Source organism: Bufo bufo, chromosome 4 (assembly GCF_905171765.1).
Source record: "Bufo bufo chromosome 4, aBufBuf1.1, whole genome shotgun sequence".
Classification (NCBI taxonomy): domain Eukaryota; kingdom Metazoa; phylum Chordata; class Amphibia; order Anura; family Bufonidae; genus Bufo; species Bufo bufo.
Genome location: NC_053392.1, coordinates 40,461,496 through 40,478,501, shown reverse-complemented (window position 1 = coordinate 40,478,501; position 17,006 = coordinate 40,461,496). Strand labels below are relative to the sequence as shown.

The window sequence follows — 17,006 nt, the reverse complement described above, 5'->3', positions numbered from 1 at the left end:
GATCACTGTGTTTATTATCCCTGTACTGTGACATCACTGTGTTTATTATCCCTGTACTGTGACATCACTGTGTTTATTATCCCTGTACTGTGACATCACTGTGTTTATTATCTCTGTACTGTGACATCACTGTGTTTATTATCCCTGTACTGTGACATCACTGTGTTTATTATCCCTGTACTGTGACATCACTGTGTTTATTATCCCTGTACTGTGACATCACTGTGTTTATTATCTCTGTACTGTGAGATCACTGTGTTTATTATCCCTGTACTGTGACATCACTGTGTTTATTATCCCTGTACTGTGACATCACTGTGTTTATTATCTCTGTACTGTGACATCACTGTGTATATTATCCCTGTACTGTGACATCACTGTGTTTATTATCTCTGCACTGTGACATCACTGTGTATATTATCCCTGTACTGTGACATCACTGGGTTTATTATCTCTGTACTGTGACATCACTGGGTTTATTATCTCTGTACTGTGACATCACTGTGTTTATTATCTCTGTACTGTGACATCACTGTGTTTATTATCCCTGTACTGTGACATCACTGTGTTTATTATCCCTGTACTGTGACATCACTGTGTTTATTATCTCTGTACTGTGACATCACTGTGTTTATTATCCCTGCACTGTGAAATCACTGTGTTTATTATCTCTGTACTGTGACATCACTGTGTTTATTATCTCTGTACTGTGACATCACTGTGTTTATTATCCCTGTACTGTGACATCACTGTGTTTATTATCTCTGTACTGTGACATCACTGTGTTTATTATCCCTGCACTGTGACATCACTGTGTTTATTATCTCTGTACTGTGACATCACTGTGTTTATTATCCCTGTACTGTGACATCACTGTGTTTACTATCCCTGTACTGTGAGATCACTGTGTTTATTATCTCTGTACTGTGACATCACTGTGTTTATTATCTCTGTACTGTGATATCACTGTGCTTATTATCTCTGTACTGTGACATCACTGTGTTTATTATTTCTGTACTGTTACATTACTGTGTTTTTCTTATCCCTGTACTGTGACATCACTGTGTTTATTATCCCTGTACTGTGACATCACTGTGTTTATTATCTCTGTACTGTGACATCACTATGTTTATTATCTCTGTACTGTGACATCACTGTGTTTATTATCCCTGTACTGTGACATCACTGTGTTTATAATCCCTGTACTGTGACATCACTGTGTTTATTATCTCTGTACTGTGACATCACTGTGTTTATTATCTCTGTACTGTGACATCACTGTGTTTATTATCCCTGTACTGTGACATCACTGTGTTTATTATCTCTGTACTGTGACATCACTGTGTTTATTATCTCTGTACTGTGACATCACTGTGTTTATTATCTCTGTACTGTGACATCACTGTGTTTATTATCTCTGTACTGTGACATCACTGTGTTTATTATCCCTGTACTGTGACATCACTGTGTTTATTATCCCTGTACTGTGACATCACTGTGTTTATTATCCCTGTACTGTGACATCACTGTTTATTATCTCTGTACTGTGACATCACTGTGTTTATTATCCCTGCACTGTGACATCACTGTGTTTATTATCTCTGTACTGTGACATCACTGTGTTTATTATCCCTGTACTGTGACATCACTGTGTTTATTATCTCTGTACTGTGACATCACTGTTTATTATCTCTGTACTGTGACATCACTGTGTTTATTATCCCTGCACTGTGACATCACTGTGTTTATTATCTCTGTACTGTGACATCACTGTGTTTATTATCCCTGTACTGTGACATCACTGTGTTTATTATCTCTGTACTGTGATATCACTGTGTTTATTATTCCTGTATGTGACATCACTGTGTTTATTATCCCTATACTGTGACATCACTGTGTTTATTATCCCTGTACTGTGACATCACTGTGTTTATTATCTCTGTACTCTGACATCACTGTGTTTATTATCTCTGTACTGTGACATCACTGTGTTTATTATTCCTGTACTGTGACATCACTGTGTTTATTATCCCTGTACTGTGACATCATTGTGTTTATTATCTCTGTACTGTGACATCACTGTGTTTATTATCTCTGTACAGTGACATCACTGTGTTTTTCTTATCCCTGTACTGTGACATCACTGTGTTTATTATCTCTGTACTGTGACATCACTATGTTTATTATCTCTGTACTGTGACATCACTATGTTTATTATCCCTGTACTGTGACATCACTGTGTTTATTATTCCTGTACTGTGACATCACTGTGTTTATTATGCCTGTACTGTGACATCACTGTGTTTATTATCTCTGTACTGTGACATCACTGTGTTTATTATCTCTGTACTGTGACATCACTGTGTTTATTATGTCTGTACTGTGACATCACTGTGTTTATTATCTCTGTACTGTGACATCACTGTGTTTATTATCCCTGTACTTTGACATCACTGTGTTTATTATCCCTGTACTGTGACATCACTGTGTTTATTATCTCTGTACTGTGACATCACTGTGTTTATTATCTCTGTACTGTGGAATCACTGTGTTTATTATCTCTGTACTGTGACATCACTGTGTTTATTATCCCTGTACTGTGACATCAGTGTGTATATTATCCCTGTACTGTGACATCACTGGGTTTATTATCTCTGTACTGTGACATCACTGGGTTTATTATCTCTGTACTGTGACATCACTATGTTTATTATCCCTGTACTGTGACATCACTGTGTTTATTATTCCTGTACTGTGACATCACTGTGTTTATTAACTCTGTACTGTGACATCACTGTGTTTATTATCCCTGTACTGTGACATCACTGTGTTTATTATCTCTGTACTGTGACATCACTGTGTTTATTATCTCTGTACTGTGACATCACTGTGTTTATTATCCCTGTACTGTGACATCACTGTGTTTATTATCTCTGTACTGTGACATCACTGTGTTTATTATCCCTGTACTGTGACATCACTGTGTTTATTATCCCTGTACTGTGACATCACTGTTTATTATCTCTGTACTGTGACATCACTGTGTTTATTATCTCTGTACTGTGACATCACTGTGTTTATTATCCCTGTACTGTGACATTACTGTTTATTATCCCTGTACTGTGACATCACTGTGTTTATTATCCCTGTACTGTGACATCACTGTTTATTATCTCTGTACTGTGACATCACTGTGTTTATTATCTCTGTACTGTGACATCACTGTGTTTATTATCCCTGTACTGTGACATCACTGTGTTTATTATCCCTGTACTGTGACATCACTATGTTTATTATCCCTGTACTGTGACATCACTGTGTTTATTATCCCTGTACTGTGACATCACTGTGTTTATTATCTCTGTACTGTGACATCACTGTGTTTATTATCCCTGTACTGTGACATCACTGTGTTTATTATCCCTGTACTGTGACATCACCGTGTTTATTATCCCTGTACTGTGACATCACTGTGTTTATTATCCCTGTACTGTGACATCAGTGTGTTTATTATCTCTGTACTGTGACATCACTGTGTTTATTATCTCTGTACTGTGACATCACTGTGTTTATTATCTCTGTACTGTGACATCACTGTGTTTATTATCCCTGTACTGTGACATCACTGTGTTTATTATTCCTGTACTGTGACATCACTGTGTTTATTATCTCTGTACTGTGACATTACTGTGTTTATTATCCCTGTACTGTGACATCACTGTGTTCATTATCCCTGTACTGTGACATCACTGTGTTTATTATCTCTGTACTGTGACATCACTATGTTTATTATCTCTGTACTGTGACATCACTGTGTTTATTATCTCTGTACTGTGACATCACTGTGTTTATTATCTCTGTACTGTGACATCACTGTGTTTATTATCCCTGTACTGTGACATCACTGTGTTTATTATCCCTGTACTGTGACATCACTGTGTTTATTATCCCTGTACTGTGACATCACTGTGTTTATTATCTCTGTACTGTGACATCACTATGTTTATTATCTCTGTACTGTGACATCACTGTGTTTATTATCTCTGTACTGTGACATCACTGTGTTTATTATCTCTGTACTGTGACATCACTGTGTTTATTATCCCTGTACTGTGACATCACTGTGTTTATTATCTCTGTACTGTGACATCACTGTGTTTATTATCCCTGTACTGTGACATCACTGTGTTTATTATCCCTGTACTGTGACATCACTGTGTTTATTATCTCTGTACTGTGACATCACTGTGTTTATTATCCCTGTACTGTGACATCACTGTGTTTATTATCCCTGTACTGTGACATCACTGTGTTTATTATCCCTGTACTGTGACATCACTGTGTTTATTATCTCTGTACTGTGACATCACTGTGTTTATTATCCCTGTACTGTGACATCACCGTGTTTATTATCCCTGTACTGTGACATCACTGTGTTTATTATCTCTGTACTGTGACATCACTGTGTTTATTATCCCTGTACTGTGACATCACTGTGTTTATTATCCCTGTACTGTGACATCACTGTGTTTATTATCCCTGTACTGTGACATCACTGTGTTTATTATCTCTGTACTGTGACATCACTGTGTTTATTATCCCTGTACTGTGACATCACCGTGTTTATTATCCCTGTACTGTGACATCACTGTGTTTATTATCCCTGTACTGTGACATCACTGTGTTTATTATCCCTGTACTGTGACATCACTGTGTTTATTATCTCTGTACTGTGACATCACCGTGTTTATTATCCCTGTACTGTGACATCACTGTGTTTATTATCTCTGTACTGTGACATCACTGTGTTTATTATCTCTGTACTGTGACATCACTGTGTTTATTATCTCTGTACTGTGACATCACTGTGTTTATTATCCCTGTACTGTGACATCACTGTGTTTATTATTCCTGTACTGTGACATCACTGTGTTTATTATCTCTGTACTGTGACATCACTGTGTTTATTATCCCTGTACTGTGACATCACTGTGTTCATTATCCCTGTACTGTGACATCACTGTGTTTATTATCTCTGTACTGTGACATCACTATGTTTATTATCTCTGTACTGTGACATCACTGTGTTTATTATCTCTGTACTGTGACATCACTGTGTTTATTATCTCTGTACTGTGACATCACTGTGTTTATTATCCCTGTACTGTGACATCACTGTGTTTATTATCCCTGTACTGTGACATCACTGTGTTTATTATCCCTGTACTGTGACATCACTGTGTTTATTATCTCTGTACTGTGACATCACTATGTTTATTATCTCTGTACTGTGACATCACTGTGTTTATTATCTCTGTACTGTGACATCACTGTGTTTATTATCTCTGTACTGTGACATCACTGTGTTTATTATCCCTGTACTGTGACATCACTGTGTTTATTATCTCTGTACTGTGACATCACTGTGTTTATTATCCCTGTACTGTGACATCACTGTGTTTATTATCGCTGTACTGTGACATCACTGTGTTTATTATCTCTGTACTGTGACATCACTGTGTTTATTATCCCTGTACTGTGACATCACTGTGTTTATTATCCCTGTACTGTGACATCACTGTGTTTATTATCTCTGTACTGTGACATTACTGTGTTTATTATCCCTGTACTGTGACATCACCGTGTTTATTATCCCTGTACTGTGACATCACTGTGTTTATTATCTCTGTACTGTGACATCACTGTGTTTATTATCTCTGTACTGTGACATCACTGTGTTTATTATCCCTGTACTGTGACATCACTGTGTTTATTATCTCTGTACTGTGACATCACTGTGTTTATTATCTCTGTACTGTGACATCACTGTGTTTATTATCTCTGTACTGTGACCTCACTGTGTTTATTATCTCTGTACTGTGACATCACTGTGTTTATTATCTCTGTACTGTGACATCACTGTGTTTATTATCCCTGTACTGTGACATCACTGTGTTTATTATTCCTGTACTGTGACATCACTGTGTTTATTGTCTCTGTACTGTGACATCACTGTGTTTATTGTCCCTGTACTGTGACATCACTGTGTTTATTGTCCCTGTACTGTGACATCACTGTGTTTATTGTCCCTGTACTGTGACATCACTGTGTTTATTGTCCCTGTACTGTGACATCACTGTGTTTATTGTCCCTGTACTGTGACATCACTGTGTTTATTGTCCCTGTACTGTGACATCACTGTGTTTATTGTCCCTGTACTGTGACATCACTGTGTTTATTGTCCCTGTACTGTGACATCACTGTGTTTATTATCCCTGTACTGTGACATCACTGTGTTTATTATCCCTGTACTGTGACATCACTGTGTTTATTATCCCTGTACTGTGACATCACTGTGTTTATTATCTCTGTACTGTGACATCACTGTGTTTATTATCTCTGTACTGTGACATCACTGTGTTTATTATCTCTGTACTGTGACATCACTGTGTTTATTATCCCTGTACTGTGACATCACTGTTTATTATCCCTGTACTGTGACATCACTGTGTTTATTATCCCTGTACTGTGACATCACTGTGTTTATTATCCCTGTACTGTGATATCACTGTGTTTATTATCTCTGTACTGTGACATCACTGTGTTTATTATCCCTGTACTGTGACATCACTGTGTTTATTATCCCTGTACTGTGACATCACTGTGTTTATTATTCCTGTACTGTGACATCACTGTGTTTATTATCCCTGTACTGTGACATCACTGTGTTTATTATCCCTGTACTGTGACATCACTGTTTATTATCCCTGTACTGTGACATCACTGTGTTTATTATCCCTGTACTGTGACATCACTGTGTTTATTATCCCTGTACTGTGATATCACTGTGTTTATTATCTCTGTACTGTGACATCACTGTGTTTATTATCCCTGTACTGTGACATCACTGTGTTTATTATTCCTGTACTGTGACATCACTGTGTTTATTATCCCTGTACTGTGACATCACTGTGTTTATTATCCCTGTACTGTGACATCACTGTGTTTATTATCCCTGTACTGTGACATCACTGTGTTTATTATCTCTGTACTGTGACATCACTGTGTTTATTATCCCTGTACTGTGACATCACTGTGTTTATTATCTCTGTACTGTGACATCACTGTGTTTATTATCCCTGAACTGTGACATCACTGTGTTTATTATCTCTGTACTGTGACATCACTGTGCTTATTATCCCTGTACTGTGACATCACTGTGTTTATTATCTCTGTACTGTGACATCACTGTGTTTATTATCCCTGAACTGTGACATCACTGTGTTTATTATCTCTGTACTGTGACATCACTGTGTTTATTATTCCTGTACTGTGACATCACTGTGTTTATTATCCCTGTACTGTGACATCACTGTGCTTATTATCCCTGCACTGTGACATCACATTACCATATTTTTTGCCCTATAAAATGCCCAGTCAGTATGTCTTATGGGGATAATTATGGAAGCACTCATTAGTACAGGATGATCGGGGAGCAGTGACTGCAGCGCTCCCTGTGCGGGCTCTGTACTCTGTTCTTACTCTGCCGCATGTTGTGATGGGCTCTGTGACTTCACGCTGTGCGATGTCGTGTCACAGCACAGCATGGCAGGAAGAGCGCTGGATTACAGGAGCGGTGGTGGCGCCCGGAGCAGGAGAGGAAAGTCGATTTCTTTTTTATGTCCACTCTGAGCATTGGGATCTGATCTGAGGTCTGAATGGGGGTCATTCACATTTGGGGCTCTGATCTTAAGTGTGATTGGGAGTCATTCACATTAAAGTCTGATCAGAGGACTGAATGTGGGTCTTATTTAGGCTACTTTCACACCTGCGTTCGGGTGTCCGCTCGTGCGCACCGTTTGAAGGGGCTCACGAGCGGCCCCGAACGCATCCGTCTGGCCCCAATGCATTCTCAGTGGAGGCGGATCCACTGAGAATGCATCCGCCTGCCAGCGCTCAGCCTCCGCTCCGCTCAGTGAGCGGACACCTGAACGCTGGCCGTGCGGAGGCGAGCGGATCCGTCCAGACTTACAATGTAAGTCAATGGGGACGGATCCGCTTGAAGATGACACAATATGGCTCAATCTTCAAGCGGATCCGTTCCCCATTGACTTTCAATGGAAAGTCTGAACGGATCCGCTCAGGCTACTTTTAGTTTTAATGCAGACGGATCCGTTCTGAACGGATGCGTCTGCATTATCGGAGCGGATCCGTCTGATGAAACATCAGACGGATCCGCTCCGAACGCTAGTGTGAAAGTAGCCTAACATTGGAGGACTGATATGAGGTCTAATGAAAAAAAAAAATATATCTTATTTTTCAACATGCGTCTTATAGGGTGAAAAATACGGTATCTCTGCACTGCATATTTCCCAGAAGTCTCAAAGTGAGATTTCCTCAGCACACATCTTTTCTGTACAGTATACTGCATGGAGAGGACATTCCCACCTCAGTGCCTCCCTGGTAAATGAAGTGAGTGCGGTATTTTTCAGCTAGTACAAATGTCTTGTCTACATGGCCCTAAGTCACTATAATTACCATGTTTCTCCTGATTAGAACAGCATCATTACTGTGACCAGCAGGGGGCATCATCTCCTTCATCTCCTGCTGGTATAAGGACTTTGCACAGGAGGCTGTGGTGCCATTCTGATGTCACCCTAGGGTGCACGTGTCTGACACTGACGCTGCCATGTACTGTATCGGTATGTGCCGTCTATAGCTCCAGTGTGGGCATTCTGGTGTAGAGGGGCCCGGTGTCATATTATGGGGACTTGCGGTCCTGTGTTTGCATATTGGAGATGCCTGAGTCCCACGTGTGCCGGCTGGAGCTTTAAAAGGTTCTTCTATGTGTGCAGAATAAATATGCACAGCATGGCAGCATTATATACAGAATGGAGCATTATATGCCATATGTAGTGTATATTCTAGAGGTACAGTAATTGCAACATGATTTATATTGAATATGGCAGCAATATGCACAGTGCGGAGGTTATTGCAGCATGATTCATTTACAGTATGGCGACATAATGTTAATTATGAAAGCATTATTTACGCACAGTAGGGTGCTATATTTTGTATGACATCGTTATGTACAGTATGAAGTTAAGTGCAACATAAATCATGTATGACGGAATTATGTTTAGTATAGAGGTAATAGCAGGATAATTTATATATGGTATGGCGGCATTATGCTTAGTATGGAGGTAATAGCAGCATAATTTATATATAATATGGGAGCATTAGGTTTAGTATGGTGGTAATAGCAGCATAATTTATATATAGTATGGCGGCATTATGCTTAGTATGGAGGTAATAGCAGTATAATTTATATATGGTATGGCGGCATTATGCTTAGTATGGAGGTAATAGCAGTATGATTTATATATGGTATGGCGGCATTATGTTTAGTATGGAGGTAATAGCAGTATAATTTTATATGGTATGGCGGCATTATGTTTAGTATGGAGGTAATAGCAGTATCATTTATATATGGTATGGCGGCATTATGTTTAGTATGGAGGTAATAGCAGTATCATTTATATATGGTATGGCGGCATTATGTTTAGTATGGAGGTAATAGCAGTATAATTTATATATAGTATGGCGGCATTATGTTTAGAATGGAGGTAATAGCAGTATAATTTATATATAGTATGGGGGAATTATGTTTAGTATGGAGGTAATAGCAGTATAATTGATATATGGTATGGCGGCATTATGTTTAGTATGGAGGTAATAGCAGTATAATTTATATATAGTATGGGGGAATTATGTTTAGTATGGAGGTGGACGGGGTCTGCATTCTGCCATATCAGCAGTACAGGTAAATACACCACATTACAGAGAAAGATCACCACAGAATGGAATAAATGAAAGGTAGCTGAAGCTGATGCAAACTGGAAAACCCCTTTAAGTTTGTATACAATATGTGATGGAAAACACTAGCATTTCCGGAATTGGAGCAGATTGCACTGTAAACATTGCAATATCCACCAGGTGGAGCCACAGACAACAGCAAATAAGCATCACTTTATAACCTATGTTTATCACTTACAGTAAAATTCCTTTAAATCAACATTGATGGGACTTGCTAAATACCAGATTATCAAATATTTTGGATTATCAGACATAGGACCGGATATTACAATTTCGGGCAAGGATTGAGAATCTTGAGATGCGCCTCGAACCCCCCACCCCCCTCCCTAAATTAATCTCCTTGATTCTGGCCGTACCTAGGGTGGGAAAAGCTCCAGAGACTTGTGACATGGTTACATTACATTGCAGAGAGGTGGTTTGTTGAGTAATAAGTTTCCCCTTGATAAAGTTGCATGAAGGCGCTGTGCAATCCCTTTCATTCTACCCTATGGGGAGAGACAGTTCTGTTGATGCAATACACAGGGAGTCATATGTCCCCGTACAGAAGAAGGGGCCACAGACGTATGTATCTGCTGCGTTCTGACATACTATACAAGCTGATCAATATAATACTGCACTATACTGGACACTGCAGCACTCCTCACCCCCTATCTGAGAAACAGGAAGGAAGATACCAGACATCAGCCTGATCTCAGCAAGACGGGGCCTGCCCAGAATTCATACCATATGTAATACCGCAGAAAGGAATCCCTGGGACAAATATAACATTACTGACATATCCTCTCCACTCTAGAAGTTGTATTATAGTAGTTATATTCTTGTACATAGGAGCAGTATTATAGTAGTTATATTCTTGTACATAGGAACAGTATTATAGTAGTTATATTCTTGTACATAGGAGCAGTATTATAGTAGTTATATTCTTGTACATAGGAACAGTATTATAGTAGTTATATTCTTGTACATAGGAGCAGTATTATAGTAGTTATATTCTTGTACATAGGAGGCGGTATTATAGTAGTTATATTCTTGTACATAGGAGCAGTATTATAGTAGTTATATTCTTGTACATAGGAGCAGTATTATAGTAGTTATATTCTTGTACATAGGAGCAGTATTATAGTAGTTATATTCTTGTACATAGGAGGCAGTATTATAGTAGTTATATTCTTGTACATAGGAGCAGTATTATAGTAGTTATATTCTTGTACATAGGAGCGGTATTATAGTAGTTATATTCTTGTACAAAGGAGCAGTATTATAGTAGTTATATTCTTGTACATAGGAGCAGTATTATAGCAGTTATATTCTTGTACATAGGAGCAGTATTATAGTAGTTATATTCTTGTACATAGGAGCAGTATTATAGTAGTTATATTCTTGTACATAGGAGCAGTATTATAGTAGTTATATTCTTGTACATAGGAGGCAGTATTATAGTAGTTATATTCTTGTACATAGGAGCAGTATTATAGTAGTTATAGTCTTGTACATAGGAGCAGTATTATAGTAGTTATATTCTTGTACATAGGAGCAGTATTATAGTAGTTATATTCTTGTACTTAGAAGCAGTATTATAGTAGTTATATTCTTGAACATAGGAGCAGTATTATAGTAGTTATATTCTTGTACATAGGAGCAGTATTATAGTAGTTATATTCTTGTACATAGAAGCAGTATTATAGTAGTTATATTCTTGTATATAGGAGCAGTATTATAGTAGTTATATTCTTGTATATAGGAGGCAGTATTATAGTAGTTATAGTCTTGTACATAGGAGCAGTATTATAGTAGTTATATTCTTGTACATAGGAGTAGTATTATAGTAGTTATATTCTTGTACTTAGAAGCAGTATTATAGTAGTTATATTCTTGAACATAGGAGGCAGTATTATAGTAGTTATATTCCTGTACATAGGAGCAGTATTATAGTAGTTATATTCTTGTACTTAGAAGCAGTATTATAGTAGTTATATTCTTGTACATAGGAGCAGTATTATAGTAGTTATATTCCTGTACATAGGAGCAGTATTATAGTAGTTATATTCATGTACATAGAAGCAGTATTATAGTAGTTATATTCTTGTACATAGGAGCAGTATTATAGTAGTTATATTCTTGTACATAGGAGCAGTATTATAGTAGTTATATTCTTGTACATAGGAGCAGTATTATAGTAGTTATATTCTTGTACATAGGAGCAGTATTATAGTAGTTATATTCTTGTACATAGGAGCAGTATTATAGTAGTTATATTCTTGTACATAGGAGCAGTATTATAGTAGTTATATTCTTGTACATAGGAGCAGTATTATAGTAGTTATATTCATGTACATAGAAGCAGTATTATAGTAGTTATATTCTTGTACATAGGAGCAGTATTATAGTAGTTATATTCTTGTACATAGGAGCAGTATTATAGTAGTTATATTCTTGTACATAGGAGCAGTATTATAGTAGTTATATTCTTGTACATAGGAGGCAGTATTATAGTAGTTATATTCTTGTACATAGGAGCAGTATTATAGTAGTTATATTCTTGTACATAGGAGGCAGTATTATAGTAGTTATATTCTTGTACATAGGAGCAGTATTATAGTAGTTATATTCTTGTACATAGGAGCAGTATTATAGTAGTTATATTCTTGTACATAGGAGCAGTATTATAGTAGTTATATTCTTGTACATAGGAGCAGTATTATAGCAGTTATATTCTTGTACATAGGAGCAGTATTATAGTAGTTATATTCTTGTACCTAGCAGCAGTATTATAGTAGTTATATTCTTGTACATAGAAGCAGTATTATAGTAGTTATATTCTTGTACATAAGAGCAGTATTATAGTAGTTATATTCTTGTACATAGGAGCAGTATTATAGTAGTTATATTCTTGTACATAGAAGGCAGTATTATAGTAGTTATATTCTTGTACATAGGAGGCAGTATTATAGTAGATATATTCTTGTACATAGGAGCAGTATTATAGTAGTTATATTCTTGTACATAGGAGCAGTATTATAGTAGTTGTATTCTTGTACATAGGAGCAGTATTGTAGTAGTTATATTCTTGTACATAGGAGGCAGTATTATAGTAGTAATATTCTTGTACATAGGAGCAGTATTATAGTAGTTATATTCTTGTACATAGGAGCAGTATTATAGTAGTTATATTCTTGTACATAGGAGCAGTATTATAGTAGTTATATTCCTGTACATAAGAGCAGTATTATAGTAGTTATATTCTTGTACATAGGAGCAGTATTATAGTAGTTATATTCTTGTACATAGGAGCAGTATTATAGTAGTTATATTCTTGTACATAGGAGCAGTATTATAGTAGTTATATTCTTGTACATAGGAGGCAGTATTATAGTAGTTATATTCTTGTACATAGGAGCAGTATTATAGTAGTTATATTCTTGTACATAGGAGCAGTATTATAGTAGTTATATTCTTGTACATAGGAGGCAGTATTATAGTAGTTATATTCTTATACATAGGAGCAGTATTATAGCAGTTATATTCTTGTACATAGGAGCAGTATTATAGTAGTTATATTCTTGTACCTAGCAGCAGTATTATAGTAGTTATATTCTTGTACATAGGAGCAGTATTATAGTAGTTATATTCTTGTACATAAGAGCAGTATTATAGTAGTTATATTCTTGTACATAGGAGCAGTATTATAGTAGTTATATTCTTGTACATAGAAGGCAGTATTATAGTAGTTATATTCTTGTACATAGGAGGCAGTATTATAGTAGATATATTCTTGTACATAGGAGCAGTATTATAGTAGTTATATTCTTGTACATAGGAGCAGTATTATAGTAGTTGTATTCTTGTACATAGGAGCAGTATTGTAGTAGTTATATTCTTGTACATAGGAGCAGTATTATAGTAGTTATATTCTTGTACATAGGAGCAGTATTATAGTAGTTATATTCTTGTACATAGGAGCAGTATTATAGTAGTTATATTCCTGTACATAAGAGCAGTATTATAGTAGTTATATTCTTGTACATAGGAGCAGTATTATAGTAGTTATATTCTTGTACATAGGAGCAGTATTATAGTAGTTATATTCTTGTACATAGGAGGCAGTATTATAGTAGTTATATTCTTATACATAGGAGGCAGTATTATAGTAGTTATATTCTTGTACATAGGAGGCAGTATTATAGTAGTTATATTCTTGTACATAGGAGCAGTATTATAGTAGTTATATACTTGTACATAGGAGCAGTATTATAGTAGTTATATTCTTGTACATAGGAGGCAGTATTATAGTAGTAATATTCTTGTACATGGGGTCCAGTATTATAGTAGTTATATTCTTGTGCATAGGAGGGAGTATTATAGTAGTTATATTCTTGTACATAGGAGCAGTATTATAGTAGTTATATTCTTGTACATAGGGGCAGTATTATAGTAGTTATATTCTTGTACATAGGAGGCAGTATTATAGTAGTTATATTCTTGTACATAGGAGGCAGTATTATAGTAGTTATATTCTTGTACATAGGAGCAGTATTATAGTAGTTATATTCTTGTACATAGGAGCAGTATTATAGTAGTTATATTCTTGTACATAGGAGCAGTATTATAGTAGTTATATTCTTGTACATAGGAGCAGTATTATAGTGGTTATATTCTTGTACATAGGAGCAGTATTATAATAGTTATATTCTTAGCTGTAAAATGTAAGCTGTCTTACATTTAGAATCGGCGGTGGATACGCAGAAGCTATGGAGAGGCCGGCGTCTCTACACAACTTCCATGATCCACCGCCAGTGCAGGGGCTTTTTAAAGCCAGCGTCTATAATGCCGGTCTTAATAAATGTGCCCTATATTCTGGCTTTCATGGTTAGCACTTCTGCAGTAAACATGTTAATTGATATCTCATGCCAATGGTTGCATGAGGTGGAGCAGCTGACATACATTTGGTTAGACATCAGTCGTCACTTCCTATATGGCCCTTCTTCGCTCACCATCTCAGAATGACATATATTTATATTGCTGTTCTGTATCATGAACACTTATCTCTTTTGCCTTCTTACAGGGACGTGTGAATATCTCACTTCAGTTTTCACACTGCGCTTCAGTACATCTTTTAATTGCGCAGCCATTTCCTGTTAGATTTCAGTCAGTCTACACTGTAACTCTGGCATTCTATTTATAAACCAGAGACATCGAAACTGAACACTTTTATAGAACCCCATGAATTTTGTGGTTCCCAGACGTGTAACTAGGAGCTCCCGGACACCCCGTTTAGTGACTCCTTTGGATAGACCCCTGTTATTCAACAAGTGACAGCTGGATCACCCCTTTGACGGACAGATTGCAAATCGCAGTGAATGAACAACGTCGTCATCTAAAGAAGAAGAGAATAAAAACCCGCTCCCCCTCCATTGTCCCTGCCTCTGCCATAATCCTGTCCCTACAGGGCACATTACACGGGCTCCTCCATGTACACGAGGACTTCCTTGCTAGAGATGGCAGAGCTTCCCTCACATTCTTCACTCACATGCATGAGATAAGGAAGTGTGTTGAGTAATCAGGGGTGTGTGCATGCTCTGGGGGGGGGACCTCCTAGCTATTCAGCAGCACAGAGGAGAGGAGGAGCACGCCCGCACACCTGCCCACCGCCACATTCCATCCCCAGACTCAAATAGACAGCACCAGGGGAAGGCGATTGCCAGGTAAGAGCTCCTTATGTCACCCTATAATATGGCAGGCGCCTTATATACATTCATCTTCCCTCTGGCTACAAGTTTGAACTGGGTCCTGGGCAGAGTTGGCACCGACTTGTTTTATAATTGGGGGAATCGATACTTTATAGTCAATATTTACTTTTACATAGCCTTCTCCTATGCATTGTTATAGGCAGAACTGATACTTTGTATCCAGCAGGGGAGACAATGTACAAGTCTGTGCGGTGGTTTCCTGCCGCCTTTACCCACTTGGTGTCTGTTCAGTTTACCTCCTCTTAGGGCAGTGGCCTGCAACCTGCGGCCCTCCAGTTGTGGCAAAACTACAACTCTCAGCATGCCCAGAAAGCTAACGTCTGTCTGGGCATGAAGGGAGTTTTAGTTCTGCCACAGGTTGGAGACCACTGCCTTTAGGGGCATTTTTTTCTTTCTTTTTTTTTACTTGCTGTCAGGGAATGTTGGGAGTTGTAGTTGCAAAACAGCTGGGGTGACTATTGCTCTTTGTAATACAGCGTCTGCTTATGTTGCTGTATTATATGCTGGACATTATGTATCCGTCCTCACTCTCTGGATACCGGACACCGTGGATGGTGCTTTAGGTCACATTGTCATTTGCAGCTATTCGCTTCGCCCTCTAGGCACAGGTGTTAACTCATTCCTTTCCTAGGTCTAGAGTTCATCCAGTAGTCTGCCTGTGAAGGACTCATGTAGTGCAATAGGCTGACCTGCTTCTGTATAACATAATGGAGGCTGCTTTCTGTCTAGGATATTAGTATATTAGTGATGAGCTTATTGAACATGTACTAAGCCAGGCTGGTATTTGGCATCTAATATAATGTGCTTTCGAACATGATATCTCATGCCTTGTGTCTCCTGATAATGTGCCATCTCCTGCATCATCCTACAGCTGGAAGTGTACTCAGCTGCACTGGCTTGTTGGACATGTAGGCACAAGGAAAACTGAAACTTTGTAACTAATAGACAATGCAGGAATAACAAGGGCATCTGATACTTTATGCCATGGTTTAATGTGCCAGCAGTTGTGTCATCACCTTCTAGGTATAAGGGTATCTAGGAGAATTGAGCTGAATGGGCTTGTTGAACATGAAGACACAGCGCTGATAGTCTATCTGCCAAGCAATATACAAAATAACAAAGGGATCTTATGTGTTACGCTATGGTATAATGTGCCCGTTTTTATATACAGTATGTGTCATCACCTTCTAGGTATAAGGGTATCTAGGAGAATTGAGCTGAACGGGCTTGTTGAACATGAAGACACAGCGCTGATAGTCTATCTGCCAAGCAATATACAAAATAACAAAGGGATCTTATGTGTTACGCTATAATGTGCCAGTTTTTATATACAGTATGTGTCATCACCTTCTAGGTATAAGGGTATCTAGGAGAATTGAGCTG

At 37.6% G+C, this 17,006-nt stretch overlaps 1 protein-coding gene across 2 annotated transcripts in view; it reads left to right on the top strand.

Moving 5' to 3' along the window:
- Positions 1 to 15,456: 15,456 nt before the first annotated feature.
- PTK2B (protein tyrosine kinase 2 beta) overlaps positions 15,457 to 17,006 on the top strand; it is a 190,601-nt gene continuing 189,051 nt past the window's right edge. For both annotated transcript variants that reach the window (XM_040427118.1, XM_040427117.1), the window contains exon 1: positions 15,457 to 15,578. The gene's annotated coding sequence lies outside the window, so the exon portion shown is untranslated. The remainder of the gene's footprint in view (positions 15,579 to 17,006) is intronic.